Source organism: Pleurodeles waltl, chromosome 12 (genome assembly GCF_031143425.1).
Source record: "Pleurodeles waltl isolate 20211129_DDA chromosome 12, aPleWal1.hap1.20221129, whole genome shotgun sequence".
Taxonomy (NCBI): domain Eukaryota; kingdom Metazoa; phylum Chordata; class Amphibia; order Caudata; family Salamandridae; genus Pleurodeles; species Pleurodeles waltl.
The window spans coordinates 47,162,413-47,179,627 of record NC_090451.1 but is presented as its reverse complement, the minus strand read 5'-3'; positions in this window follow the sequence as shown (position 1 = coordinate 47,179,627).

Sequence of the window (17,215 nt, the reverse complement as noted above, 5' to 3'; positions counted from 1 at the left end):
CCAATTTATATGTTGTGGGGTTGTTCTGCTCTAATACTTCATATGGTCCTTGCCATCGGGCTAACAATTTATTCTCACTACTGGGGAGAAGGACCAGTGCTTTGTCCCCTACGTTAGGAGTACAAAGCACACTTCTGGTGTCGTATCCTCTCTTCTGTTTTTCTTGAGCTTCACAAAGACTAGTATGGGCCTTTTCCCAGACTGATTGTAAATTCTCTCTCAACTCTTTAGTGTAAGTCAGGAGGTCTTTTGCTTCCTCATCTGTCTCTTCCCACTGTTCGACTAAAATTTCGAGTAGAGTGCGGGGGTGTCGGACAAATAACAGTTCGAAGGGACTATGTGCTAGGGATGTTTATGTGTGTGTACGTATTGCATAGAGTACAAGGGGTAGTTTTTTCTCCCAATCCCTTCCGTCTTCGTCTATGCTCTTCCTGAGTAAAGATTTAATGGTCCTGTTGTAGCGTTCAACAAGACCGTCAGTTTGGGGGTGATACACTGAGGTTCGGATCTGTTTTAATCCCAAGGTTTTACTGACTTCCCCCATAAGTCGGGATATAAAGGGAGTGCCCTGATCAGTTAAGATCTCTTTGGGGAAGCCGACCCGCGAAAAGAACTCAATCATTGCTTGGGCTACCACTTTGGTGTGCATGCTGGGGAGGGGAATAGCCTCGGGATACCAGTGGCATAATCCACCAATACAAGGACGTACTGTCTCCCTCTACTGGAGGGGATGAGGGGACCGATAAGGTCCATGCCCACCCAGGTAAATGGGGTTTCGATAATTGGGAGGGGTTGTAACGGGGCAGGAGGTTGAGTGACCGGATTATATAGTTGGCATTTCTGACAATTCAGGCAATATCTATGTATATCTCCGTAGATCCCGGGCCAGTAGAATCTCCGGAGTATCGCCTCCTCGGTTTTCTCCCTTCCAAGATGCCCTTCCCCTTGATCCCCATGAGCTAGCTTCAATACCTATTGTCGGTAGCTACTAGGGACTAATAATTGTCTCTGTCTGTCATTACTAGATTGGGGAAGTCTATATAATAGGTGGTTATAGATGCAAAATGTCGGTCCCACCCCAGGATCCTCATCATTCAGTGCCCTCTCCCAGGCATTCTTTAAGGAGGGATCATCCCTCTGGCTCTGTCTAAAGTCTCCTGCTACTGTGTATACCTTGCCCATGGCTCCGGTTGTTGTCTTGTTGCTTTCATAGTCTTTTCCCCAATATTGTTGTCTCTGGATTCGTTTCTGTCTATTACTTAAATGTTGTTTGGGTGACTGGTATCCGGCTATCTCAGTGTTGTACGGTACTTCTTCCCACCATTTTTTCATCATATGTTCCTCCCCTGCTTTAATCAACAACCGAGAAAAACCCGGATAATCTGTCCCAATGATAATGTCTTCTTCAATGTGTGGTAACACTCCCATCTTGAGGGGTTCCTCCTCGCCCCTCCATTGAAATTTAATAACAGCCACTGGATAATAGGCTTGGTCCCCGTGGACACAGGCGATTAATACACGAGTCTGGGGTAGATTCTGTCTGGGCTCCACCAGGTCTTTACGTATAACGCTCTGACTGCAACCTGAGTCTACCAAGGCTACCCTCTCTTTACTGTTGAGGAGAATAGGGAGGGTATATGTAGGTTTTGTTTCTCCTACCCAGAATACCCTTCCTTTTGTAACCCCTATTTCCATGGGTTCTTCCAGATCCTTTTGTTTTTGTGGGCAATATCGTGCAATGTGGCCCCATTCCGAACAATGATAACATTGGGGTCCGGTTGAAGGAAGTGTGGTTTGGAGCTGATGGGGTACATGTACCCGTTCAGGTTCATGTGAACCCTGAGGTCGTGGGGTGACTCCTTTTCCTATACTAGGGCACACAGTGGAAGGAACTGGGTTTCTGATGGGGTTGGCCTTAAAGTCTGGGCTCCTATGGAAAGCACAAGCCAATTCAATGGCTGTTTCATTGCTGAGCCCATGGTGTTGACGAACCCAATTCCGGGTGGACGTAGGCAGGGCATCCAGAAATTGTTCCAACACTATGATTTCAAACATCTCCTCACAAGTCTTTTCTGTGGTTCGTAACCATCGTCCAGCAGCGTGTTGGACTCTATAATACAGTGTACGTGGGTTTTCCGGGAGGAGCCACTTCATGTGTCGGAACCGTGACCGATAACTCTCACTGTCCAGTCCTACCCTTTCTAGTATGGTCTTTTTGATATCTTTGTAAGGAAGAGTACCGGTGGGATTTATGGCTTGGTACGTTGCTTGTAACTGTCCTGTTAAGAGGGGGGCAATGTACTGGCCCCATTTTTCCTCTGGCCAACTGGCGGAGCTAGCTACCCTCTTGAAATTAAGGAAGAAGGAGTCTGGATCGTCTTGGTCCTGATACTTTTGTAGCACACTACTCAGTACGTTGGGGTGTACCTTCGTGTGAGCGATGGTTTCCGTTAGCTTACTCAATGCTGTCTCATGTACGAATTGGTTGTTCGCCATGATTGTGGCCTGGCTTTTAAGGGCGGTTTGTAAGGCCTCACGCTCCTCTTTAGCGTCCTTCATCTGCTGCTCCCACATCAACTGCAGATGGCGTTGTCCTTCCGCCAGCTGGGCTATGACGTCCGCCATGGTAGGTTTTTCCTCCATTTCTGGTTGGGCGGTGGTCGTATAATCCCACTTTTGACACCACTTTGTACGAGGTTGGCCGATTGAAAACATCAGACTACCTGTTATAGGTGTTAGGTATGTTGTCTTTATTGTTCTTTATACAGTATCACTAGTGTTGGGGAAGGATGTCTTGTAGGTAGGTATGGGTGAGGGTCTTCTTTCTTCTGGTCACTAATCTTGTCTTCTTCTTTCTTTTCTTCTAGAGGCCTCGCGGGAAGCGTGTGGGGACAGAAGAAGAATAGGCGTGGTAAGTGTTTGGTTTTTATTATTTTCCCTCCTATTTTCTTTCCCCTCTCTACTTCTCCTCTCCACTCTACTATCGTGCTGCATGGTTTTTCTATTCTATCTTTATCTTCCTTTCTTTCAACCTGTTGGGTTTTCATTTCGGTCCCTCTGTTTTCCCTTTCTTAACCCTCCTCCCGGATGCTGGCGAGGGTTTTTCCTTTTCTCTTGTTTTATCGTCCTTTCTTATTACTTCCCCTTTTCTGTGCCTATTATACGCACTGGCGTATGCGTCTCGCTAGCGTCCTTTTCTGTCTTCCTCTCTGGGTCTGTTCCTGTTTTTTTTTCTTTTCCTCTCTTCTTGCTTTTTATTTTCCTTTTTATACTACGCTCCTCTGGTTTACTGCCTTCCAGCACTCTCGTATTTGTCTTTCCGATTCCTTACACCTCTTCTCCCCCCCCCTTCTCCCCATACTCTTAGTCCTTTCCCCGTTTTTTCTTTTCCCTTTTCTGTCCCCCTCCCTCCTCCTGCTCCTTCCTCCCTGTCCCGAACTCCAGTACCTGGCTTGGCCACGCTTCTCCTGAAGCGTGGCGGGCTCACTCGTATGCTCCCCCCCCCCGGGGCCAGCGGTCCTCGTCCTCGTATCGGGTCCGCAAGGGTCTTGATTCCGGTTCCGGTCCTGGCTTTGGAGGAAGAGTCCAGTCGGTTTCCAGATCTTCCTCGTTCCTCGTCCTCTGTTGCTCATCCTCCGGTTCTCCCTTCGGCTCTCTCAATCGCCATCACTGGATCCTGTCTCTCTCTCTTTGAATGGGTGGAACCACCCTTTTTATGGCGTCACGTTTGCGCGGCTTCGGCGGGGAGCAAATGGAGAGGGGTTCTCCCTGGGTTACATCCGGTTTATCCGGAGCAGAGACAGCACAAGACATGTTGATGTGCGGATCGGTCCGATCCGTCAAACCTTCCTTTGCAGGTTCTCTTCTGACAAAATCCACCTTTGGGTTCTTCCATTCTGGTCTGGATCTTGCACTATCCTCTTCCTAAGTCTTCTTGTTGGTTCTGGGGAAAACCAAGTACTTGCCTCTGTTCTCCTGGTTTCTAGGGGTTAGTCTGCTATTCATCTCTTTGGGTTCCTAGTTCCTTCAGCTCCCTTACAATGATTCTACATCCTTGGGTGGAGGACTGTATCTCGCATTCCACTTCCTTAGTATATGATATAGCCCTACCTTAGGACCTTCACTATTTTCTAATACTTTTGCCAGTGCTTGTTGCTTTTATGCTCCTTACTGATTGCTAATGTGTATATAATTAGTGTGTTTACTTTCCTCCAGTTGGAGGGACTGCCTACTAGTTTTCTACTATTTGTGTTACTATAATAAAGCACCTTTATTTTTGTAACACTGTGTAGTTCTTTAATGTGTGTAAGTGCTGTGTGACTATAGTGGTATTGCATAAGCTTTGCATGTCTACTCGATACGTCTTGGCTGCTCATCCACAGCTACCTCTATTGAGCCCTGGCTTCCTAGACACTGCCTACACTTCACTAATAAGTGACCCCTGGACCTGGGATAAGGCGATAACACCATAGGTGCTCACCACACACCAGGCCAGCTGCCTACAGCCAAGACTACAACTTCCACAAAGCATTTATTAATTAAAAGCACATCATTGTAACAGTGGCAATTCAGGTGGTGTGATACACAGACTAACACTGGAAATGCTGCTAACTACCACTACCTCATTGGACCCTCTGTGGGGGGTGACTGGTGTTCCTGGGAAAAAGGGGCGTTGCCCTGCCACCCTCCATCTTGGAGAGGCAAGAACAGGAAAAAAAACACAGAGCAGCTCAGCTAAAAATAAATCACTGCTGGGAGACAGTGTGCTGAATCTCCTGGGTGAACTCTAGTGAACTCTGCAGATGTCCTGCTATCCAAGTGCGAGCTGGGAGAAGTTTTCCTCGACCTGCAGGCACAAGCTACACCAGTGACATCATCATCAGAGAGGGAGGGCTGATTTACAATGCAATTGATTTGGTTGATTTTGGGGTGCAAAAACAGTGGCTCTGGGAGGAGTTAGCAAAGCTCCATTCACTTGAATGGCTGGGGCAGGCTGATGAGGACAAGGAGGGAGGGGTGGCAAAAATGTGTTGATTGCACAGAGAAGTAGGCTGTAGGAGAGGTGCAGGGGGCTGCTCTCCTGGTAGTAAGACATGTTTGAAAAACATTACAGAGCTGAGCATGACAGAGTGCTCCTTATCTCGACAGTAGAGGCCCAATAGATGGAAGTAACTACCTGCAGAGAACAACAGCACTAGTGGACTAAGATGTAATTGTGCAGTTAAGCTTCTGCCTGCATCAGGGGAATCATCACCCCACCCCTCCTTTTGCTGCTTCAGTGGGATGGGGTTGGGTTGTTGATGAGCCTCTTCTATCTGCAGCTCAGCAGACAAAAGCTCATAATTAACTTGGGAGGGTGAGTGACTGAAAAGAAGGATGGGTGGATGGATAGATGAAATTGTGGATGGTTACATGCATGGATGAATGAGTGAAAGGATGGACATAAGAATGGAAGAGTGAAAGGCAGGGAGCATGTATGAGTGAAAGGGAGGGTGAATGGATGGATGGATAGATGGATGGATGGTTGGAAAGGATGGGCTGATGGATGATGAGAGATAGGATGGATGAATTGCAGAATGAGTAAAAGAATGGATGGATGAGTTGAGGGGTGGATGGAGTGAAAGTATGGATGGATAGGCAAAAAGATGGATGAGTGAAAGGATGTATGTAAAGATGGATGAGTAAAACAATGGATGGATGAGTGAAAGGCAGGGTAGACGGATGTCTGGATGAAAGGATGGATGAATGGATGAGTGAAAGGGTGAACTGATGGATGGATAGATAAAAAATAGCGAGATGGATGAGGGAGTGACAGGATGGATGGCTGAGTGAAAGGGTAAATGGAGGGATGTATGACTGGATGGGATGATGGGTGGATGGATTGGTGTAAGGGTGGATGGCTGAGTGAGAGGGTGGACAGATGGATAAGCCAAAGGGAGAATGATGGATAGATGGAGTGAAAGGATGGCTAGATGGAGCGAAAAGGTGGATGGATGAGCGAAAGGATGGATGGATGATTAAATGGATGGCTGAATGGATGGGTGAAAGGGGAGCTGGATAAGCGAAAGAATGAATGATTGAGCGGATGGGTTGGTTTGATGGATAGGTGTACTTGGACCAGTGGAGGCTCTCCTTAATGGGGTCTACAGCTACACTACATCCTCCTTGTTTTGTGGTCCATTTTTATTGTATCAAGAGTAAATAATTATTCACTCTTGATATAATAAAAATAAAATGCAGAAATGCTTCAGGTCCAGCAACAAACGTAGGTAGCTAGTGTGAACGTTGATTTTTTTTCTAATATATATTCATGTATTTTGAATTATGAATCTGCATAAAGTTTTGTTAACATAGAAAACAAGGTGCAGTTTGGAAAATGGGCCCACTTGAGGGGCCTGCATGAATCACAAAGTGTCTTTATTAAATGCTTATTAATATAAATTGGCCTGCTCATGTTTAGGTTAATGTAATAGTGTGTCATATTAATAATTACCTATTATGTATTTGCTTCATTAAATTGTAGGCCTTAAGTTAGCGAGGTTTGGGCCTAGTTACACAGCCTCGTGTTAAGCTGCGCTGTTTAAATAATTCATATAAAATAGTCTGGTTAGATAAATTAATTCATGTATTCTTTTTTTTCTACTGGGTTGACCAAACGTTAGCCGATGTCTTTAACTTTCTCATGAGAATTGCTTGCTAGAATGTCTTGTACCTAGAAAGTTACAATTTATAGTGTAATACGTGAGACAGCGATGTTCCCAGAAGCTAACTATGAATGCACTGATTGGAATATGGATGGATACCTGACGAGCCTGACGATGGGAACAGGAGAGGAGGAGCCAATCATCAACATGTGAAAGACAGTTCAGTTATATCTTAGATTTAGAAATGAGCTCGTATTGGACTAATTGTAAATGTATGATTTTCTGACCAATGGCACTGTGGGAAGTTCTTTGGACAATTTTAACTTAACCCAACTACAGAGCAAGAAACTCAGCCATTCTGCTTATTCTATTCTACTGGAGGAGCTGACGAGTTCCTAGAACCTTTATTGCTTAATTCCTGATGCTGAATGCTGATCCCCAGACTTTGTTTTCTGATGGTTCGGATTGCTTAAAGCCCCGTATCTGAACCATTCCCTTTCATGGTCCGTTGCTGATGCTAACCGAACAGATGTCCAGCTGACAAAGATAATCGCAGCTTGCCGATCCATATTGAGGAGATGTATAAGAAAATACTAATGTTTGATGTGAATTTTGTCTCTGTTTTTAGGTACCAACTGCTAAATTTGATAGAATCATTGCTAGAAGTTTTCCAAATTCATGTTGACTAAATTGTGTTGCATGAAGCCCAAACATGCTATTCTAATCTGAAAGTTAGTTAGGGAGACCCAGAAATGTTGACAAATTGATCTTGACAAAGAATTGAAGTTGTTCACTTGCTGAACCTAGACGTATGCTATTTCTATTGTGCAGTTACTCTTACTATTGCTGTGTACTGTAGCTCTTGAATGTTTAGTAATCAATGCTCTAGTTAAACTGAGATTCTTTAGAAGATTTGGTCAACCAGTGTTGTTTTTGTATGTGTATCAGATGGTTTTGAGACTAATTTACGTAACATTAGCATTGTTAATAAAGGGAAATACATTTTCTAATCTTTTACAGAAAGGTGTGGTTATTCATGGCCAAAACGGTCATGGTGTGTGAGATTATTGACTCCAAAGATTATTGATATTGTTGATTGATATTATTGATGATTTGTATTGAATTTGTGACCTCTAATGCGTCCCCTTATAAACTAAATCTAGAAACCAAATAAGGTCAGACACGCTAATAGAGATGGTAGCAGAGTATGATGGTAGTCTCCTTAAGAAGCCATTGTAAAATCCTTCACATGATGTGTCTCCTTAAGAGCCCATCTTAAGGTCATTTTTGCCCCCTTTTAGAAATGGTAAGAGAGTAGGGTGATTAGCCCCCTTAAAAAGCAATCATAAGGTCCGTTTTCGCAGAAGTGGTAAACCAGTTGGATGGGTAGTCTCTTTAAGAAATTAAAATAATTTATAGTTTTGGTAAGAGAAATTGGTAAAGGTTGAGATTTTCATATTCAATGATAAAAATTGGAGAGAGAATGTCTCCCTAAGAACCCACTATGACTTTCCCAGAACCTTGGAGCTTGCCAGTGCTTGTTTCAGGATGTTCTTGGTGTTCTAGCGACAGTGTGAATAAATAGGTTTTGCACTTTGTAGGAAGTTGGCTCTGTATATACTATTTCAAAGTAAGAAATAGTGTGCACAGAGTCCAAGGGTTCCCCTTAGAGGTAAGATAGTGGCAAAAGTAGATAATTCTGATGCTCTATTTTGTGGTAGTGTGGTCGAGGAGTAGGCTTATCAGAGGGTAGTGTTAAGCATTTGTTGTACACACACAGGCAATAAATGAGGAACACACACTCAAAGACTTACTCCAGGCCAATAGGTTTTTATATTGAAAAATATATTTTCTTAGTTTATTATAAGAACCACAGGTTCAAGATTTACAGTTAATACTTTAAATGTAAGGTACTTCACTTAGATACTTTAGGAACTTTGAATGAAAACAATATCACATATAGGCCCTGATTCTAACGGCGGGAGCACCGCCGACAGGCCGGCGGTGCCCCGCAGGGCATTCTGACCGCGGCGCTTTGGCCGCGGTCAGAAAGGGTAAACCGGCGGTCTCCCGCCGGTTTACCGCTGCCCTCAGATTCTGACCCCCCCTACCGCCATCCTGTTCATGGCGGGAAAGCCGCCATGAACAGGATGGCGGTAGGGGGGGTCGTGGGGCCCCTGGGGGCCCCTGCCGTGCCCATGCCAATGGCATGGGCACGGCAGGGGCCCCCGTAAGAGGGCCCCGCAAGGTATTTCAGTGTCTGCCTTGCAGACACTGAAATACGCGACGGGTGCTACTGCACCCGTCGCACCTTCCCACTCCGCCGGCTCGATTACGAGCCGACATCCTCGTGGGAAGGGAGTTTTTCCCTGGGCTGGCGGGCGGTCTTTTGGAGACCGCCCGCCAGCCCAGGGAAAAACTCATAATACCCTCCGCGGTCTTCTGACCGCGGAGCGGTATTATGGGGGCGGAATTCTGGCGGGCGGCCTCCGCCACCCGCCAGGATTAGAATCACCCCCATAGTCTTTGTAAAAATGGCAATAAGCTATTTTCAAAGTGGACACAGTGCAAAAATCAACAGTTCCTGGGGGAGGTAAGTAAATGTTAGTTTTGGAGGTAAGTAAAACACTTACAAGTCTCAAGTTTGGGGCATAGGCAGCCCTCCGTTGGGGGTTCAAGGCAACCCCAAAGTTACCACACCAGCAGCTCAGGGCCGGTCAGGTGCAGAGGTCAAAGAGGTGCCCAAAACACATAGGCGCCTATGGGGAACAGGAGTGCTCCGGTTCCAGTCTGCCAGCAGGTAAGTACTTGCGTCCTCGGGGGCAGACCAGGGGGGTTTTGTAGAGCACCGGGGGGGACACGAGAAGGCACACAAAGTACACCCTCAGCGGCACAGGGGCGGCCGTGTGCAGTGTGCAAAGCAGGCGTCGGGTTTTAGATTGAAAACAATGGAGGAACCTGGGGGTCACTCTAGCGTTGCAGGCAGGCACAGGGCGGGCTTCTCGGGACAGCCAAGACCTGGGCTAGGCAGAGGGTCGCCTGGGGGTCGCTCTTACACTGAAGTTCGGTTCCGACAAGTCCTGGGGCTGCGGGTGCAGTGTTGGTTCCAGGCGTCGGGTCCCTTGTTACTGCCAGTCGCGGTCAGGGGGAGCCTCTGGTTTCTCTCTGCAGGCTTTGCTGTGGGGGCTCAGGGGGGTCGTCTCTGGTTACTCATAGGCTCGCAGTCGCCGGGGAGTCCTCCCTGAGGTGTTGGTTTTCTGCAGGTCGAGCCGGGGGTGTCGGGTGCAGAGTGTGAAGTCTCACGCTTCCGGCGGGAAACGTGAAGTCTTTGGAAGTTGCTTCTTTGTTGCAAAGAAGTTGCAGGTTTTGAACAGGGCCGCTGTTCACGGGAGTTTCTTGGTCCTGTAGTCCAGGGCAGTACTCTGAGGCTTCAGAGGTCGCTGGTCCCTGTCAGATGCGTCGCTGGAGCAGGTTTTCGAAGTTGGAGACAGGCCGGTAGGGCTGGGGCCAAATCAATTGTCGTCTTCCTCCTTCTCTGCAGGCTTGTAGGTCAGCAGTCCTTCTTCTTTCTTCAGGTTGCAGGAATCTGATTTCCTGGGATCTGGGGTGCCCCTAAATACTGAATGTAGGGGTGTTTTTAGGTCTGGGAGGGCAGTAGCCAATGGCTACTGTCCTTGAGGGTGGCTACACCCTCTTTGTGCCTCCTCCCTGTGGGGAGGGGGGCACATCACTAATCCTATTGGGGGAATCCTCCAAACTCAAGATGGAGGATTTCTCAAGGCAGGGGTCACCTCAGCTCAGGACACCTTGAGGCTGTCCTGACTGGTGGGTGACTCCTCCTTGTTTTTCTCATTATCTCCTCCAGCCTTGCTGCCAAAAGTGGGGGCAGTGGCCGGAGGGTGGGCATCTCCACTAGCTGGGATGCCCTGGGGCGCTGTAACAAAAGGGGTGAGTCTTTCAGGCTCACCGCCAGGTGTTACAGTTCCTGCAGGGGGAGGTGAGAAGCACCTCCACCCAGTACAGGCTTTGTTCCTGGCCACAGAGTGACAAAGGCACTCTCCCCATGTGGCCAGCAACATGTCTGGTGTGTGGCAGGCTGGCAGGAACTGGTCAGCCTACACTAGAAGTCGGGTATGTTTTCAGGGGGCATCTCTAAGATGCCCTCTGGGTGTATTTTACAATAGATTGCACACTGGCATCAGGGTGCATTTATTGTGCTGAGAAGTTTGATATCAAACTTCCCAGTTTTCAGTGTAGCCATTATGGAACTGTGGAGTTCGTGTTTGACAAACTCCTAGACCATATACTCTAATGGCTACCCTGCACTTACAATGTCTAAGGTTTTGCTTAGACACTGTAGGGGCATAGTGCTAATGCACATATGCCCTCACCTGTGGTATAGTGCACCCTGCCTTAGGGCTGTAAGGCCTGCTAGAGGGGTGACTTACCTATGCCACAGGCAGCGTGAGGTTGTCATGGCACTCTGAGGGGAGTGCCATGTCGACGTAGTCATTTTTACCCCACCAGTACACACAAGCTGTGAGGCAGTGTGCATGTACTGAGTGAGGGGTCCCTAGGGTGGCATAAGACATGCTGCAGCCCTTAGAGACTTTCCCTGGCATCAGGGCCCTTGGTACTAGGGGTACCAGTTACAAGGGACTTACCTGAGTGCCAGGGTTGTGCCAATTGTGGAGACAAAAGTACAGGTTAGGGAAAGAACACTGGTGCTGGGGCCTGGTTAGCAGGCCTCAGCACACTTTCAATTGTAAACATAGCATCAACAAAGGCAAAAAGTTAGGGGGGTAACCATGCCAAGGAGGCATTTCCTCACACAACCCCCCCCCCCCACAAACAAAAGAGGATGAGACTAACCTTTCCCAAGAGAGTCTTCATTTTCTAAGTGGAAGAACCTGTAAAGGCCATCTGCATTGGCATGGGCAGTCCCAGGTCTGTGTTCCACTATAAAGTCCATTCCCTGTAGGGATATGGACCACCTCAACAGTTTAAGGTTTTCTTCTTTCATTTGCATGAGCCATCTTAGAGGTCTGTGGTCAGTTTGACCTATGAAGTGAGTACCAAAAAGGTATGGTCTCAACTTCTTCAGGGACCAGACCACAGCAAAGCCCTCCCTCTCAATGGCACTCCAACGCTGCTCCCTAGGGAGTAACCTCCTGCTAATAAAAGCAACAGGCTGGTCAAGGCCATCATCATTTGTTTGGGACAGGACTGCTCCTATCCCATGTTCAGAGGCATCTGTCTGCACTATGAACTGCTTAGAGTAATCTGGAGCTTTCAAAACTGGTGTTGTGCACATTGCTTGCTTCAGAGTGTCAAAGGCCTTTTAACAGTCCAAGGTCCAGTTAACTTTCTTGGGCATTTTCTTGGAGGTAGGTTCTGTGAGGGGGGTCACTATAGATCCATAATCTTTCACAAACCTCCTATAGTAACCAGTCAAGCCATAGAATGCCCTGACTTGAGTCTGGGTTTTTGGAGCTACCCAGTCCAGAATAGTCTGGATCTTGGGTTGGAGTGGCTGAACTTGGCCTCCACCTACAAGGTGTCCCAAGTAAACCACAGTACCCTGCCCTATCTGACATTTAGATGCCTTGATAGAAAGGCCTGCGGCTTGCAGGGCCTGCAAAACCTTCTTCAGGTGGACCAGGTGATCCTGCCAGCTGGAGCTAAAGACAGCAATATCATCAAGATAAGCTGCACTAAAGGACTACAAGCCAGCAAGGACTTGATTCACCAACCTTTGGAAGGTGGCGGGGGCATTCTTTAAGCCAAAGGGCATCACAGTGAACTGGTAGTGCCCATCAGGTGTAGAGAATGCTGTTTTCTCTTTTGCTCCTGGTGCCATTCTTATTTGGCAGTACCCCGCTGTCAAGTCAAGGGTACTCAGGTATTTGGCAGCACCCAATTTATCAATCAGCTCATCTGCCCTTGGAATGGGGTGAGCATCTGTCTTGGTGACAGAATTAAGCCCTCTGTAGTCCACACAGAACCTCATCTCTCTCTTGCCATCTTTCGTGTGAGGTTTGGGGACCAAGACCACTGGGCTAGCCCAGGGACTATCAGAGTGCTCAATCACTCCCAACTCCAGCATCTTGTGGACTTCCACTTTGATGCTTTCCTTAACTTGGTCAGACTGTCTGAATATTTTGTTTTTGACAGGCATGCTGTCTCCTGTGTCCACATCATGGGTACACAGGTGTGTCTGACCAGGGGTTAGGGAAAAGAGCTCAGCAAACTGCTGGAGGACTTGCCTGCAGTCAGCTTGCTGTTGGCCAGAGAGGGTGTCTGAGCAGATCACTCCATCTACTGTGCCATCTTTAGGGTCAGTGGAGAGGAGATCAGGGAGAGGTTCACTCTCTGCTTCCTGGTCCTCATCTGTAACCATCAACATGTTTACATCTGCCCTGTCATGGAAGAGTTTTAGGTGGTTAACATGGATCAACCTCTTGGGGGTCCTGCTAGTGCCTAGGTCCACCAGGTAGGTGACCTCACTCTTTTTCTCTAGCACTGGGTAAGACCCACTCCATTTCCCCTGAAGTGCCCTGGGAGCCACAGGCCCCAGAACCCAGACTTTCTGCCCTGGCTGAAACTTAACCATAGCAGCCTTTTGGTCATTCCACATCTTCTGGAGTTGTTGGTTGGCCTCAAGGTTTTTACTTCCTTTTCCATGTACTCTGCTATCCTGGAACGTAGGCCTAGTACATAGTCCACTATATCTTGCTTAGGCTCATGGAGAGGTCTCTCCCAGCCTTCTTTCACAAGAGCTAGTGGTCCCCTAACAGGATGGCCAAACAGAAGTTCAAAGGGGGAAAACCCTACTCCCTTCTGAGGTACCTCTCTGTAGGCGAAAAGCAGGCATGGCAAGAGGACATCCCATCTCTTTTTGAGTTTTTCAGGGAGCCCCATGATCATGCTCTTCAATGTCTTGTTAAATCTCTCAACAAGACCATTGGTTTGTGGGTGGTATGGTGTGGTGAATTTGTAAGTCACCCCACACTCATTCCACATGTGTTTTAGGGAAGCTGACATGAAGTTGGTACCTCTGTCAGAAGCCACCTCCTTAGGAAATCCCACTCTGGTAAACATACCAGTGAGTGCTTTGGCTACGGCAGGGGCAGTAGTGGACCTAAGGGGAATTGCTTCAGGGTACCTAGTAGCATGATCCACTACTACTAGGATATACCGATTCCCTGAGGCTGTGGGAGGTTCAAGTGGACCCACTATATCCACTCCCACTCTTTCAAAGGGGACCCCCAACACTGGAAGTGGAATGAGGGGGGCCTTTGGGTGGCTACCTGTGTTACCACTGCCTTGACAGGTGGCACAGGAGGCACAACACACCTTCACTTTCTGGGACATATTGGGACAATAGAAATGGTTGACTAACCTCTCCCATGTCTTGGTTTTTCCCAAATGCCCAGCAAGGGGAATGCCATTGGCTAAGGTCAGAAGGAACTCCCTAAACTCCTGAGGCACTACCACTCTCTTATTGGCACCAGGTTTAGGATCTCTTGCCTCAGTGTAAAGGAGTCCATCTTCCCAATAGACCCTGTGTGTTCCACTGACATTTCCTTTCTCTTGGTCAGCAGCTTGCTGCCTTAGGCCTTTGAGGGACAAGTTTCTTGCCCCTTGCACAGCTGTTCCCTTGAGGGTCCCCCTGGGCCCAAGAGCTCAACCTGATAAGGTTCTAACTCTATAGGCTTAGTTCCCTCAGGGGATAGAACTTCTTCCTGGGAAGAGGGGTTCTGTTTCTTTTTTCTGTGCTGAAGCTGGTTCACCAGTCTTCTTTCCTTTTCTCTTGGAGGGTTGGGCCATTATTCCAGACTCCAACACCTCTTTTTCACCCTGAGCTCTGTATTGTGCCCTAGTCTTGACACACACCATTTCAGGGATACCCAGCATGGCTGCATGGGTTTTGAGTTCTACCTCAGCCCATGCTGAGGACTCCAGATCATTTACAAGCAGACATTCAACTGGTATAGCAGAAGAGACTACCACCTGTTTCAGGCCAGTGACCCCTCCCCATTCTAAAGCTATTATAGCCATGGGATGTACTTTAGTCTGATTGTCAGCATTGGTGACTTGATAAGTTTGCCCAGTCAGGTATTGTCCTGGGGAAACCAGTTTGTCTGTCACCATAGTGACACTGGCACCTGTATCCCTCAGGGCCTCTACTCCAGTCCCATTAATAAAGAGCTGCTGCCTGTATTTTTGCATGTTAGGCGGCCAGGCAGCTAATGTGGCTAAGTCCACCCCACCCTCAGAGACTAATGTAGCTTCAGTGTGAACCCTGATTTGCTCTGGGCACACTGTTGATCCCACCTGGAGACTGGCTATTCCAGTGCTAACTGGAGTAGTAGTTGAAGTGAAACCTTTCTTGGGACAGGCCTTGTCTCCAGTTTGATGTCCATGCTGACTACAGCTGCGACACCAGGCCTTTTTGGGATCAAAGTTTTTACCCTTGTACCCAAATGAGGATTGTGAAGAGGCTTTGGACCCACCCTCCTGTGCAGGTTTTTGGGGCCCTGTAGAAGACTCTTTACTTTTTCCATTGGATGTCTCAACACTCTTCCCCTGGGGAGGCTTTGTGACCCCTTTCTTTTGGTCACCCCCTGTGGAAGTCTTGGTCACCCTTGTCTTGACCCAGTGGTCTGCCTTCTTCCCCAATTCTTGGGGAGAAATTGAACCTAGGTCTACCAGATGCTGATGCAGTTTATCATTGAAACAATTACTTAAAAGGTGTTCCTTCATAAACAAATTATACAGCCCTTCATAATCATTTACACCACTGCCATTAATCCAACTATCTAGTGTTTTGACTGAGAAGTCAACAAAATCAACCCAGGTCTGGCTCGAGGATTTTTTAGCCCCCCTGAACCTAATCCTGTACTCCTCAGTTGAGAATCCAAAGCCCTCAATCAGGGTCCAGGCGTTGCATGTCACTCAAGATAATATTTGCATGACTCTCTAATTTCAGCATTAAGTTGCACTCGGGGCGTTCTACAAAGTACTTCGTTTTCAATAACTTTTAATAATTTCTGATCATAGATATATGGTGTTGGTTTCTTGTATTCTCTATCACTAGGGTGATGTGGTGGTGATTTTATCTACTTTTCTTCTAATAAAATAAGGACTAGAAATATTTTTAGGAATAATGTATGTATTTGTGTATAATTGAATGTTGTCTACTGTCATTTTCTCTGCCTTGAAGAAGTCCGGTGTGGACGAAACACGTGTCGGCTGATGGCTTTTGGATTTTCTATCTATTTATGTATTTTTTTGTATTATTTGTATGATGGATGTATATTTATGTAGTCTTATGTGAGATTTATGTATAAAAATCATTTTCTTTTTTGTATGTCTGTTTTTCTACTCACTTTTGTGTATGTACTGCATATGTATTGACTGTTTGATGTCATTGTTACCAACACCATTAGAAACACGTATTTGCATATTTCAGTTTATGCTTCTTTCTTGTCAATTCTACTTACAAGACAACATTTGTCTGCAAACCCTTTGATACATTGGATCTCTCGGTGTGCTCCACTAATTTTGGTTTCTGTTTACTGTATATTACCGGTTTACTTTTTAGTAATCCAGTATTACATATCATGGCAACTATATGTTTTAGTGTATGAGCACCCCAAATTTGTTTGTAAATAGACTGTTTGAATGTGCATTTGTTTCAATAATTTGATTTGCCAATTTTTTGTTTGTTGGATTCGTCGCTCGAGCAGGTTTTCGAAGTTGGAGACAGGCCGGTAGGGCTGGGGCCAAATCAGTTGTCGTCTTCCGCCTTCTCTGCAGGCTTGTAGGTCAGCAGTCCTTCTTCTTTCTTCAGGTTGCAGGAATCTGACATGCTGCAGCCCTTAGAGGCCTTCCCTGGCATCAGGGCCCTTGGTACTAGGGGTACCAGTTACAAGGGACTTACCTGAGTGCCAGGGTTGTGCCAATTGTGGAGACAAAAGTACAGTTTAGGGAAAGAACACTGGTGCTGGGGCCTGGTTAGCAGGGTCCCAGCACACTTTCAAATCATAACTTAGCATCAGCAAAGGCAAAAATATAGAGGGGTAACCATGCCAAGGAGGCATTTCTTCACACTCTTGCACAGCTTAAAGCAAATCGCAGGTAAGAGGTAATGTTTGTGAGGATTTAGGGGGTTTGCGTACTCCAAATGAAGTTGTTTAAGGGGTTAGTGTATTCCAAAGTGTGAGAGTAGGGAAGTTGTCGAACTTCACGTGTGTGGTGCTTTGTGCTCAAAAATTGTCCATGTGGTTGTTGGTATACGGACCCTGCGAGGTTTAAGACTCCGGAGTATTGAAAAGTGTATGAGACACTTGGTTTATGTTGTAATTTATCTGTTTAATAGGTCAGTCTGGCATGGTTGACAAGTCGAGAGTGCATGTCAAAAGTGAGTGAAAGGTTTTTCGACTGAGATTTGGCGAGTCCTATGTGCACCAGGACAGACCCAATGACCAGTTGAGAGTGAAATTTGCCAGTCGAATTTTGCTTGCGAATCCGTGAAATTGAGAAAGAAAGAGTAGCTGTTTAAGCAA